This window comes from Rhipicephalus microplus, chromosome 6 (assembly GCF_043290135.1).
Source record: "Rhipicephalus microplus isolate Deutch F79 chromosome 6, USDA_Rmic, whole genome shotgun sequence".
NCBI classification, from domain to species: Eukaryota; Metazoa; Arthropoda; class Arachnida; order Ixodida; family Ixodidae; genus Rhipicephalus; species Rhipicephalus microplus.
The window spans coordinates 7,904,128-7,918,523 of record NC_134705.1 but is presented as its reverse complement, the minus strand read 5'-3'; the positions used below and the strand labels follow the sequence as shown (position 1 = coordinate 7,918,523).

The following is a 14,396-nucleotide window of genomic DNA, read 5'->3' as shown; positions in this document are numbered from 1 at the left end:
TGCCTTCGTACCTCGACTTTGTCTCTTTCTTCTAGCACATTCGTGCTCGCGCTGCAGCCCTTATTACTATGAACCCATGCATGTATCTTCTCATATCCGCATGTTTGCCGACGATTGTGTTCTATACCGCAAAATTACTAACCCCTCTGATCAAACTGCACTTCAAAATGACCTTCATCGTGTACAGCAATGGTGCGACCTGTGGTTGATGGAGCTTAACCCCTTTAAATGCAAACTCGTTTCTTTTCAACGCCAGCATAATCCCTTGCATTTTTCTTACGTAATAGCTAACTCTACTCTTGAACAAATTAAATCCTATAAATACCTAGGCGTCACCTTATCCAGTGATCTTTCATGGCACACGCATATCACGAACGTCATATCATCAGCGAACCGAACTCTGGGTTTTTTGAAGCGTCATTTGCGTCATGCCCCACCTGACATCAAACTTCTCGCCTATAAATCTTTAATCCGAACTAAACTAGAATATGCAGCTCCCATATGGAGCCCGCACCAGGTATACTTGATAAATGAATTGTCTGTGCAAAACCGCGCCACTAGGTTCATACATTCTTCATATTCATATAACATAAGCATATCATCCCTTAAACGAGAAACTGGTCTTTCGAATCTTTCAGTGCGCCGCCGCATTACCAGTCTTTGTTTGCTACACAAGTTCTTTCACAGCCCTCTTAATCAAGCACCCTACATCGTCCCACCGACGCGCATATCTCGCCGCACTGCCCACGCGTTTCAAATTGCCCGTCCACATGCTCGCACTACTACTTTTTCTGCCTCATTTTTCCCCCGTGTAGCAGTGGACTGGAATGGCCTTCCCTGTGACGTTCCAGCCATCACGTGTCCATCAACATTTAAAGAGAAGGTCACCACGCACATTTCCATTTGAAAACCTGTGTGCATTTACCTGTAACCCACCCCTTATGTAATACCCCCTACTTGGGGGTCTTTAAGGTATTAAAGTGATGTGAAGTGATGTGACAGTATTAATAAATAAATAAATAAATAAATAAATAAATAAATAAATAAATATCCATTCCACACAGGTGAATAGCGCTGAACAAGCAAACGAACGATGCGGCGATGCTGGTAAACCACGTGAGAAACAGACAGCGGAAAAGACCACGCGCAAGGTATCCTGGGTAACGCGGCAGCTTCCGCCTTGCTCCAGCAGGGCGGGTTGTGTTCCGATGGCGGATTTGGAGGATTTGCTCTACGCCAGAGTCGAGCGCTCGCTCGCGAAGTCGGTCGGCTGCACCGACTCCGCCATTGGAATTCAACATAAGTCAGAGCTGCACTGTCGTCGGAGGTGCAAGGTCGTCGGCGGCAGGAGGTGACGTAGGGCGAGCCCAGTCGGCCAGAGCCACGCTGACGCCGGAGATCACAAGCGCGCGGAGCGTGCGAGCGCCCGACCGGTCGGCCCGAAATCCAGCAAACACCGAGTGACTGCACCCACACAGGCACGGGCGGGAGTGTTTTGCCAACCACCGCCTTGCACGTGCACCGGTGACGTCACGCGGTGACGTACCCCGGTAGAGGTCTATTGTCATCTTCATCTTCGTCCGCCGAACTGGGAGCGGGGGGGGGGGGGTAGTGGTTAGAAGAAGGCGCCTAATTTCTGCAGCCCAGCAGGGAGCGCAGGGCGCAGCGAATAAGGATAAAAGAACGAGAGAGGGAGCAAGCGAGAAAAAGTCAAATACTGTCTTCTTTTCACCCCAGGAAAGAGAGAGAATGCACGTTCAGTTCGCCACACGGCGAGAGAGAAACACAACGTAGGTCACAATGAAATAATACGCACAACACAGCACAGTGCAATAACATTGCATCGCACGTGCAGAATAGGGACTGCAGTGCTAGGCAGGCTAGGGCTTGTGGGAATGGAAGACTTGCAAGCACCACAGAGTGTGGGAAACATAACTGACGACGGATCCCAAGCGCGTCTCGTGGCACGTCGAACAAATCAAGCAGCCTCGATTTCAAACAGCGCTTCTTAGGCCGTCGTGAGGCAGGCGTGTCCCAAGAGTTTTTGACGAGGGGAGCCAACAGCCCTAAAGAATTCGAAGGCCCGTATTCACAAACGCTCCTTCACTCAAGGGCTCCCCTCGACTTGACGAAGTCAAGGTGGAGCGTGCTCCTCCACTCAAGGGGTCGCTGCGTTTTATGAACGCTCCTCCACACTTCCTTCGTCAAGGGAGGCCTTGGAAATGCTCCCTTCACTTGAGTGAACTGCATGCGCCGAGAAAAGCGCCTGATAACGAGAGTATTCGCAATTGTGGTTAAGAATTGCCTATCTATGCACATTAGGAGAACGCCTTTTCTAGTTATTCTTTTTTCTAAATTGACATTACAGCGAGATACGTGCATTTAGAGTGGTAGTGTTGTTTCCCTAAGCCTTGTGCTGATAGAGTTAGCGAGGACCTCCTTCAAGTCTGGCAACAGTCAAACCCAGGCAGCTGAACGAACAGCTGGTGGCATTTCGTCTGCTGCTGAACGTGTCTACCTGCTTAGTTTATTTTGTGTTGTATGCGTCTATTAATTGCAGTTTATATTTACGGTAGTGTTTGCGTGTGTGTCGTTTGAGAGCCTACTTTCGCCGGGGTGACTAACGAACTACGTGAGTGATGACAGGAAGCGCAATAGATGGTTTGTTGCTTTGTTTACTTTCGCTTTACTGAGAGCCTTCTGATCACTAATGTAGCCATCGAATGTATAACGCGGTTGAATGAGTATTTTTTACTATATATCACAGTATGTTGGCGTGCTTTTAGCATTCACCACCGCATTATGTATAAGGATTACTCGTACGTAAATTCGTTCTCGCTACGGGAGTACGTGCACAGTTCCTAATTTCAGGGGCCTGTGCAATGTTTATTTTTCTCATTTACTAGGAATTTCACCGTGGCGCTTTCGTATTTGTCCCTCTGCGTATAATAGGAAATTTGAAAGACATTGCTCGCAACTGATATTCAAGGTTATACCAGGATAGCGTTAAAAACTAGGAATGTTATACTGGTGGCTGAGCGTTCGAATTAGACTGCTACGCAAGTTAAGAAAATCGATCGTGTGCCTTTCTTTCACAATTGGCAAAAAATACGTTTTAAAGTTGTTATCTTCATTTAGTAACATATATAATCGGTTAACAGGGACTGGTGTGTGTGTGTGTGTGTGTGTGTCAACTTTAACATTTTAAACTTCCAAGGAATAAGTTATTGTTTTTGCATTGTTTTTCTATTTGCCCTGCACTTGTGAATGCGTCTAATTTGACAGATTCGCATAAAAGTAACCTTTAAATTTGTGTAGCTTCCGTCTTCAAGTTCACACAGCGGCAACGTACTAAATTTTTTTCCCGTCTGCTTCATCTGCATGCTCAGAAGCACAATCGTTAGTGCATGAATGACCTTCGCACTAATGTTTTGGATTTTATTTGCAATATAACTACTGGAAATACCTGTTGAAAAAGATCGTGGTGTCTGTGCTGCATTCCAAAGCCCCGGCAACACAAAAATTATAGGGGATGTTTTATTTTTTTGGAAATCATAAAATTGAAGCCACGTCTGACTTTTGGCACTGCTCTGTTTTAAAAACTATCCTGTGGGTTCTCTCAACCTTCGAGAAATTGTCGTCAAGAGCAGCGTATATTATTCTGCTGATTTATTGAAGACCAGTGCAACAAAGCGGTGAAAAATCCTCAAGAGTATTGCAGTCATCGCGGATACATCTGGTCAGAGCCCTGTAAATAAAATATGCGCTATTGCTGCATCATTAGCAAGTCTACCAGTTAGAACCACGCCATCTCAGTTCCGTGGAAGAAAAGTGGTGCTGCTTTATATAAAACAAGTTTAATTTTTCTTGAACTGCTTTCCTGTAGAATCGGAGAAGTGGTTTTTGCAGTCCTGTCTCATCATGAAAAGACAAACACGACGATAATTATGTGTTAATAAATGAACAAAACAGAAGTTGTGAATGGCAAATGGACATTTATTACATGTGGCTGATGAGGAGCAACGTGGCAAACATAAGAATGCAAATGAAAAGTGTTCATCAATCAAACATATGCAACCTCCACACTGTAAAGATAAAGTACGAGCTCAGAGGACATCATAAATAAGATTAAGGAAGTAGACACTATAGCACGCCTAATGCAGTGTAGCTGCACGCATTCACTGCTGTTTTTGTGCTTTTGTATATAGTCGTGCAAACTCTGCAATGCATTGATAATACGGCAGATTCTAGGAGGCCTTTTCTCTGTGTTCTTCTGTTGGCAGCTAGTCCCCTGCACAAAAGAGGCAAGAAATAATATTAGAAAAACGTAATAGCTTGGATACAAAAGCCGCATTTTTCTTTAATTCTAGCTGTGCACACATTCATTAGTATGTCTCGCGTTCAAGAACAGACATGGTTGAAGTATTGAGCTTTGACTATTTTGACACATGTTTGGCTCAGGCACTTGAGCAGCTGACCAGGCATATGGGTATATAATTTCATTATCTAATTGCACGAATCAGTGCCATAGCCAGCAATTCTTCTTCGGGGGGTAGGAATGGGGTTAAATTAAAAAAAACAATCTCATTGTGTATCTGCTGTATTTATATTTCATATGTTTGCGTTGCTATGTTTCACGCGTAGTAACTACAGCAGCACACTCATTGCGCCCAATGTATTGTGTTGTGCTTTTCTTAAACTGTCTTTAATAGTAATTTGACCGAAGCAGGAAAAAAATTAAAAAAAAACACAGGAGAACTTACCTTCTCATTGGTACAGATGGTCGTCTAACGGAGGTGTGCTTCGTCGTGAATTTCGGCTAGGGCAGCAAAGGTTCACCGGAGAGGAAGCCACTCTAAGTACGGTGAACCCAGCACATCAAAAGTTTGCTATATGCCGCTTGCTTGTCAAGCTTGCGCACCACGCTTGAACTGATGCTGTGTGCGAGCTTGATCAAAACACTTCAAAGCACTGGAATCCGCAGTAACTCATGGAGCACTCACACGAAGAGTATACACACACTTGAAGGCAGGTAATCCACTGGCTCATGCACGGAACGCAACACATCACGGCACTGGCGAGTGCTCCTTTTGACACCACGCCCGTTTGTCCCGGCGCCACAGTAGCCGTTGCTGAACCGCTCGAAGACAACTCCGTAGTAAACGCGCACCGTCATTGTCGAAAGAACGCGGCGGTGGCAGCTTACTTGATCGAAAAACGCCGTCAAAGTGAGACGGGCTCCGCCATAGACGCGATGCTGGCGCAAATATTTCACTCGAGGAACGATTCAAGGTAGCTCGATCGCTTCTTTGACAATCTCGAGGAAACGCTCAAGATTTTTTCAAGTGAAGGAAGCGTTTCAAGTGAAGGGCGGTTTGTGAATGGGAAAACGCCACTTAAGGAGCATTTCGAGTGAAGGGTCGAGTGGAGGAGCGTTTGTGAATACGGGCCTTCGTAAGGCCCGTATTCACAAACGTTCCTTCACTCAAGGGCTCCCCTCGACTTGACGAAGTCAAGGTGGAGCGTGCTTCTCCACTCAAGGGGCCGCTGCGTTTCATGAACGCTCCTTCACACTTCCTTCGCCAAGGGAGGCCTTGGAAATGCTCCCTTCACTTGAGTGAACTGCATGCGCCGAGAAAAGCGCCTGATGACGAAAGTATTCGCAATTGTGGTATAGAATCGCCTATCTATGTACACTAAGAGAACACCTTTTCTAGTTATTCTTTTTTCTAAATTGACATTACAGCAAAATACGTGCATTTAGAGTGGTAGTGTTGTTTCCCTAAGCCTTGGGCTGATAGAGTTAGCGAAACCCTCCTTCAAGTCTGGCAACAGTAGAACCCAGGCAGCTGAACGAACAGCTGATGGCATTTCGCCTGCTGCTGAACGTGTCTACCTGCTTAGTTTATTTTGTCCTGTATGCGTCTAATAATTGCAGTTTATATTTTCGGTAGTGTTTGCGTGTGTGTCGTTTGAGAGCCTACTTTCGCCGGGGTGACTAACGAACTTCGTGAGTGATGACAGGAAGCGCAATAGATGGTTTGTTGCTTTGTTTACTTTCTTTTTACTGAGAGCCTTCTGATCACTAATGTAGCCACCGAATGTATACCGCGGTGGAATGAGTATTTTTACTATATATCACAGTATGTTGGCGTGCTTTTAGCATTCACCACCGCATTATGTATAAGGATTACTGGTACGTAAGTTCGTTCTCGCTACGGGAGTAAGTGCACAGTTGCTAATTTCAGGGGCCTGTGCAATGTTAATTTTTCTCATTTACTGCCAATTTCACCGTGGCGCTTTTGTAGTTGTTCCTCTGCGTATAATAGGAAACTTGAAAGACATCACTCGCAACTGATATTCAAGGTTATACCAGGGTAGCGTTAAAAACTAGGCATGTTATACTCGTGGCTGAGCGTTCGAATTAGACTGCTACACAAGTAAAGAAAAGCGATCGTGTGCCTTTCTTTCACTATTGGTGAAAAATACATTTTAAAGTTGTTTTCTTCATTTATTAACATATATAGTCAGTTAACAGGGACTGGTGTGTGTGTGTGTCAACTTTAACATTTTAAACTTCCAAGGAATAAGTTGTTGTTTTTGCATTGTTTTTCTATTTGCCCTGCATTTGTGGATGTGTCTAATTTGACAGAATTGCATAGAAGTAACCATTAAATTTGTGTAGCTTCCGTCTCCAAGTTCACACAGCGGCAACGTCTTAAATTTTTTTCCCGTCTCCTTCATTTGCATGCTCAGAAGCACAATCATTAGTGCATGAATGACCTTCACACTAATGTTTTGTATTTTATTTGCAAAATAACTACTGGAAATACCTGTTGAAAAAAATCGTGGTGTCTGTGCTGCATTCCAAAGCCCCGGCACAACATAAATTATAGGGGTTGATTTTTTTTTTGGAAATCCTAAAATTGAAGTCGCGTCTGACTTTTGGTGCTGTTCTGTTTTAAAAACTATCCTGTGGGTTCTCTCAACCTTCGAGAAAGTGACGTCAAGAGCAGCGTATATTATTCTGCTGATTTATTGAAGACCAGTGCAACAAAGCGGTGAAAAAGTCTCAAGAGTATTGCAGTCATCGCGGATACACCTGGTCAGAACCCTGTAAATAAAATATCCGCTATTGCTGCATCATTAGCAAGTCTACCAGTAAGAACCACGCCATCTCAGTTCCGTGGAAGAAAAGTGGTGCTGCTTTATATAAAACAAGTTTAATTTTCCTAGAACTGCTTTCCTGTAGAATCGGAGAAGTGGTTTTTGCAGTCCTGTCTCATCATGAAAAGACAAACACGACGATAATTATGTGTTAATAAATGAACAAAACAGAAGTTGTGAATGGCAAATGGACATTTATTACATGTGGCTGATGAGGAGCAACGTGGCAAACATAAGAATGCAAATGAAAAGTGTTCATCAATCAAACATATGCAACCTCCACACTGTAAAGATAAAGTACGAGCTCAGAGGACATCATAAATAAGATTAAGGAAGTAGACACTATAGCACGCCTAATGCAGTGTAGCTGCACGCATTCACTGCTGTTTTTGTGCTTTTGTATATAGTCGTGCAAACTCTGCAATGCATTGATAATACGGCAGATTCTAGGAGGCCTTTTCTCTGTGTTCTTCTGTCGGCAACTGGTTCCCTGCACAAAAGAGGCAAGAAATAATATTAGGAAAACGTAATGGCTTGCATACAAAAGCCGCATTTTTCTTTAATTCTAGCTGTGCCCACATTCATTAGTATATCTCGCGTTCAAGAACAGACATGGTTGAAGTATTGAGCTTTGACTATTTTGACACATGTTTGGCTCAGGCACATGGGCAGCTGACCAGGCATATGGGTATATCATTTCATTATCTAATTGCACAAATCAGTGCCATAGCCAGCAATTCTTCTTCGGGGGGTAGGAATGGGGTTAAATAAAAAAAAAGAATCTCATTATGTATCTGCTGTATTTATATTTCATATGTTTGCGTTTTCATACGACACTCGACGCACTTTTGCGTACATGCAGGTTTCACAGAGTATGATCATCTGCTTGATCCCCTAAATGTGTACTTGGTTGTTCATTGGTATTGTGAGCTGCATAGACACTGTAAAAAGAAGCTACGTTTCACGCGTAGTAGCTACAGCAGCACACTCATGGCGCCCAATGTATTGTGTTGTGCTTTTCTTAAACTGTCTTTAATATAATATGACCGAAGCAGGAAAAAAAATTAAAAAAAAAACCAGGAGAACTTACCTTCTCATTGGTACAGATGGTCGTCTAACGGAGGTGTGCTTGAACTGATGCGGTGTTCGAGATTATCAAAACACTTCAAAGCACTGTAATCCGCAGTAAGTCATGGAGCACTCGCACGAAGAGTATACGCACACCCGAAGGCAGCTAATCCACTGGCTCATGCACGGAACGCAACACATCACGGCACTGGCGAGTGCTCCTTTTGACACCACGCCCGTTTGTCCCGGCGCCACAGTAGCCGTTGCTGAACCGCTCGAAGACAACTCCGTAGTAAACGCGCACCGTCATTGTCGAAAGAACGCGGCGGTGGCAGCTTACTTGATCGAAAAACGCCGTCAAAGTGAGACGGGCTCCGCCATGGACGCGATGCTGGCGCAAATATTTCACTCGAGGAACGATTCAAGGTAGCTCGATCGCTTCTTTGACAATCTCGAGGAAACGCTCAAGATTTTTTCAAGTGAAGGAAGCATTTCAAGTGAAGGGCGGTTTGTGAATGCGAAAACGCCACTTAAGGAGCGTTTCGAGTGAAGGGTCGAGTGGAGGAGCGTTTGTGAATACGAGCCTAAGTGATCATTCCATGTTACACTTTAATCTAAAGGCACGTGTTTCTTCTAACAAAAGTGTTAAAACCATCCGGGATTACTCTAGAGCAGACATCAGGTCGATAACAGAAGAAATGGAGCGATTTGTCGATGAATTCATGGCGAACTTTGAAGAACGATAAATAGAAGAAACCTGGTCTATTTTTAGAAATAAACTTGTATATTTAGCTGACCGTTACGTTCCACAAAGAAATGTCCGCACTAATCCCCGTTCGCCATGGTTCAATGCTACACTTCGACGCTTGCGCAACAAAAAGAAGCGATTGTTTCGCTCTGCCAAGAGAGTAGATAGACCCAGCCGTTGGTCCGAGTACCAAAACGCTAACGCCGAATTCTTCCATGAAGTTGCTAATGCAAAAAATGCTTACTTCAACGTTACTCTTTCCTCTTATCTACAAAACAATCTACGAAAATTTTGGTCCCTTGTGAACGGTAACAAAAACAAGATAGTGCAATTAACACACTGTGGCGAACCTGTTCCAAATAATGAATGTTGCAAGCTTTTAAACGATGCATTTTGTTCAGTTTTTCTGCGAAGTTCTTCGTCTTCTGTTCCAACAGCCCCCAGCCATAATTTTTTTCCTATGGACTATATTGTAATAGATTGGGTAGGAGTTAGAAAACTGATCAACAACTTGAATATGTCTTCTTCTGCGGGTCCTGGTGCCATAAATTCCAAAATATTGAAATGTACAGAGTTGTACTCATCACTAATTCTTTCGAAGATTTTTCATCAGTCTTTGCAGTGTTCATCCCTACCTGGCGACTGGAAAAAGGGCAAGGTGGTTCCGGTTCACAAATCAGGTAACACTAATTCACCGGAGAACTACCGTCCCATTTCATTGACAAGCATTCCATGTAAATGTTAGAGCACATAATATATTCACATTTAGTTAGTTTTCTCGAAGAAAATTCCTTTTTCAACAACTGTCAACACGGCTTCAGGAAGATGGTGTCATGCGACACCCAGCTTTTGTCCTTTACTAACGACCTGTTTGTTAACGCTGATCAAGGTTTCGATACTGACTGCATTTTTCTTGATTTTGCGAAAGCTTTTGACACTGTATCTCACGACTTACTAATTCTGAAGCTTACCAAACTCAACATTGACCCTAATGTTCTCTCTTGGATTAAAGACTTTCTTTCTAACCGAACCCAGTACGTAACCGCTAATGACTGTTTATTCCCCTCTTGTGCTGTAACGTCTGGCGTACCTCAAGGGTCAGTACTGGGGCCGTTGCTCTTTCTTATTTACATTAACGATCTTCCCGCCTGCATCACTTTTTCAACCATTAAACTCTTTGCTGATGATTGCGTATTGTATCTGAAAATTTCTACCCCAGCTGACACCTTGAAACTTCAAACCGATCTTAACAACCTATCCGAGTGGTGCAATAAATGGCTTATGCGTCTTAACGTATCCAAATGCAAATACATGCGAATTTTGCGTCGTGATAATACTGCTAACACGTGCACGTATAGTCTTCATGCCGCTTCTTTATCACACGTCGATTCATATAAATACGTCGGTCTTCATATCACAAATAATCTGTCTTGGCAGATGCATGTTGACTATGTAACTAACAACTCTAACCGCATGCTCGGATATTTACGTCGCAATTTTTCATCTGCACCTTCATCACTGAAACTAACTATTTACAAAACGCTAGTACGTCCGAAATTAGAATACGCATGCGCCATCTGGGATCCTTCCACACATACTCTAATCCTCGCCCTCGAATCGATTCAAAACCGCGCAGCTCGTCTTGTATTTTCTAAGTACTCCCGCCATTCTAGCGTAACTGCAATGAAGATGTCGCTAAACTTGCCTGATCTGTCGTTGCGTCGCAAATGTTCTCGGCTTTCACTTTTTCACAAAATATTTCATCACAACCCCATTTTAAAAGAACAGCTTTTCACAAACCCGTCCTACATTTCATCCCGCTTGGATCATGGTTTAAAAGTTGGTGTGCCACCTAGTCGAACTAATCTTTATTATGACTCTTTCATTCCACGAACAAGCAGGGACTGGAACCACCTTCCCGCCGCCATCGCCTCCATCACAGATGTAAATAACTTCAAGGTCATCACCCACCAAGAAGTGCTTTGAATGTATTGTTGCGCGTTTTAGTTATGAAACCCCACTCCTTTCTGTAATGCCCTCGGACCCTGAAAGTAAATAAATGAAATGAAATGAATTGGTCATAAAATTAGAACTGAAACTTTAATGCAAGACTTCTGGACGTTGCCTTCAGTCAAAGTATTCTCTAAAACGACAGACGACACCCAACTGTTCATGACGTCACAGATATCGGTCATAATATTAGAACTTAAACCTTAATGAAAGACTTCTGGATGTTGTCTTCAGTCAAAGTATTCTCTAAAACGACAAGTGACACCCAACTGTTTATGAAGTCACAGATATCGGTCATAATATTAGAACTTAAACCTAAATGAAAGACTTCTGGACGTTGTCTTCAGTCAAAGTATTCTCTAAAACGACAAGTGACACCCAACTGTTTATGAAGTCACAGATATCGGTAATAATATTGGAACTGAACCCTTTGTGGAAGACTTCTGGACGTTTTCTTTAGTCAAAGTAGTCCCTAAAACGACGAATGACGCCCAACTCTTCATGAAGTCACAGATATCGGTCATAATACTGGAACTGCACCTTTCATGGAAGGCAGCCAAAATGTTCTCCAATGCAATAAAACACACCCGACACATCATGATGCAACAGATATTAGCGAACAGATTGGAACCGAGCACAGCGTTGAACACTTTCGGATGGTATATTTATTTATTTTCAAATACAGCTGCTCACTGTGAGGCTACTGCAAAAGTGGCGTACATATATACAAAATGAAAGGATTTAAACAGTAATATGACATTAAGTGTGCAAAGGTAAACAAATATCACTACCCTTGAGTGAACCCCTGTAATAAATGAGAGAAATAGGACATTATTATAATACAAGTGCCTCAAAAAAGTCAGACACACTGGTATTAGGAATCAAACCAAGTAGATCAATCCAGTGTTTGATAACTTTATTTGAACGTGTTAGAGATCTCTACAGATGACTTCTAAGCTGGGTGGTAATTGCGGATCAGTGCTGTGTTGAAGACTTCGGCGCTTTGCTGGTAGTTTAAATATCCTTTAACATCTACAAAATGCACCTGACACTTCTTGATGAGACAGACATTGTTTTTGAGATTACAGCCAAGCACAGTGGCTTTCACATGTCATCAATTGTCAAAATACCCTATAATGCAATGAAGCATGCCAAAAATTTTTGATGGGGCAGATACCGATCAAAGGATTGCACCAGAGCACCGTACAGAAGTTTTGGCGAGTTTTCCAACAGAACGAAACTTAATATGCTTAAGTGCATGCATATATATAATCCAAGTTAATGCATATACTAAAAAACTGAACAGAAATGAAGGACTCCTTGCAAACACATACAAATATTCAATGTTCGGAACCATCGAATATCTTCAGCTGATTACAGTCTGGAGGAACAAATAAATACATGCACAGCTCTGTAAGGTCTCATAAGTCACATGAGGTACTTTTTGCGTTTCTTCTATACAAAGTGCAGTACCAAACTAGTGCACCTTCATTCATTCTGCGCATACATGTGATGATCTTCTCTTCCAACAATCGTGTCATCGTGCAGCTGATTTCAAATCAGGTGCTTCTCACAAGGTTTTCAGTTATCTGTCCAGCTGTAAACAGAACGCCCGTTATGTTATAGTAAACTGTAAAACGACGGAGAAGCGCCATTGTATGCCTATAGCTATGAGTATCAGAATGAACTATAAATTAAGAATGTGTATGTTAGAATGCCTCCAAACAACGTATGTGCAACTGAGCGTGGCAGAGAAGCAGAAGAAGCGAGAAGTGAAATAGCAGGCAATACAGCAGCACTTAATCATGCAACTTTCTTTTTCGATCAGCGCAGCAACGCACGCTCGAGTTTCTGTCTTGTACGTGAATGGAAATGAGACCGCTGACAGCTCAATGTGTCAGCGTCGCTGGTACCCGACACGAAGTCACATCTCACTGCTACCAACCAGTGCACGCTTGTTATTAGCTTGGCAACACACGAAAACGATTAACACCGAAGCCAAGGAATGTTTCCGCATCATACAATTCGCGAATACACTTATATAAGTACGTACGTTTTCACATCACCGAAATGTGTTGCCTAGTGCGAGGTTCGCTTTCAGCGATGATGAATACCGATGTTGAAAACAAACACAGTGCAGATAAAAACTCCTCCGTATGAACTACGCGATATTTCTGGCGTCGTATATGGTGTCTATGTAGCGGCGGAAACTACTGTAGAGTTTTTTCAGCCGATGTGCCTCGCATGCGCTGGTTCATACGAACTAGATTGTAGAGGCCTGCGCTGGATGCAGATGACACCGATCTGAATTGCCTCCGCGATAGGCGAGGGCTCACGCTAAAACCTTCCGGCCTCCGAAGTCTGTTTACACTCATTTTTAGCACAGAAAGTCACAGATCAAAGCACAAGAACACCGACATGCTCCTTTCGCTCGGCCGACGATCAAATACGGGACCGGCGCTAGCACAGCCGGCCGGCATTCGCTGGATCTGTCGGCGTCGCTCGAACTCGGCACGAAACCGCGTCACGCTGGTAGCTCTCGCAGTCGTTCGTCGTTCTAGATTACGAAGCGGTCATTCAGGAACGTTTGGAGTAGTTTTCATGCTTGCTTTCAGCACTCGGCTGTGCCTTCGAAGCAGCGGCCATTACACAGCATTCGGAGTCATCGCGGCCTCTGGTTGGTTGGCGCCGCTGTACGCGTGGTGACGGAGCGTACGCGAGGCGAAATATCAAGTCCGGCTTGATCCTTCGCGCCTGCTTACGTATGCCCCTCCGAAGCCAACGCCGAGAGGCGCATTTGACGCTTTTGACGCGTAGACGCGAGCATACGCGTGCCAGTGGTTGGCACTTTACGATCGCTAGTCGAGAGTTTGCGGCGTTGCTGGATAGCGGGGCTTCTATCTATCTCGCTGTTCGTCGAAGAGGTTAGGGCTCATTTGCGCGACCGCTCTGTCCGCATTCGAGCTTGCGACACTACCTTCCACCTCGCCAGCGGTACCGCCACCTCGTGGGGCGCTGTGCGGTTGGTTGTGCGTTGGGAGAATCGCGCGCGCCGACAGCGCTTTGTGCATCTCCCTGGTCTTTCTGTGCCTGTGATTCTCGGTCGCAACTTTCTCGCGCGCACAGGTATCGTGATTGACGTCGCAAGCGGAGGCTACAGGGACGGCCCTTCCGGCGCCCTACGGCCTTTCGCTGCACCTCCCGTGGTCTCGGCTGCCAGTAAGTCGCCAGACGCCACGAGGAGGAAGGAGGAAAGGAGACCAAGCGTTGCCCCCGCAGCCCGCGTCTCCCCCTCCGATGCCAAGACTGGTCCTTTGGCCGGCGCGGCAGAAAATGGTCCGTGCGTACAGCTTTCGCTCGAGCATAACACTGCCGCAATGAACGAGGTCTCGGCTATGCCGGT

The 14,396-nt window shown here is 44.3% G+C and overlaps 1 long non-coding RNA gene across 1 annotated transcript in view; it reads left to right on the top strand.

Annotated features, from left to right (window-relative positions):
* The window catches only part of LOC142765185 (uncharacterized), a 94,861-nt gene that overhangs the window by 67,022 nt on the left and 13,443 nt on the right, over window positions 1-14,396 (top strand). The window contains exon 3 of the long non-coding RNA XR_012884080.1: window positions 1,065-6,039. This is a non-coding gene — a long non-coding RNA (uncharacterized LOC142765185). The remainder of the gene's footprint in view (window positions 1-1,064; window positions 6,040-14,396) is intronic.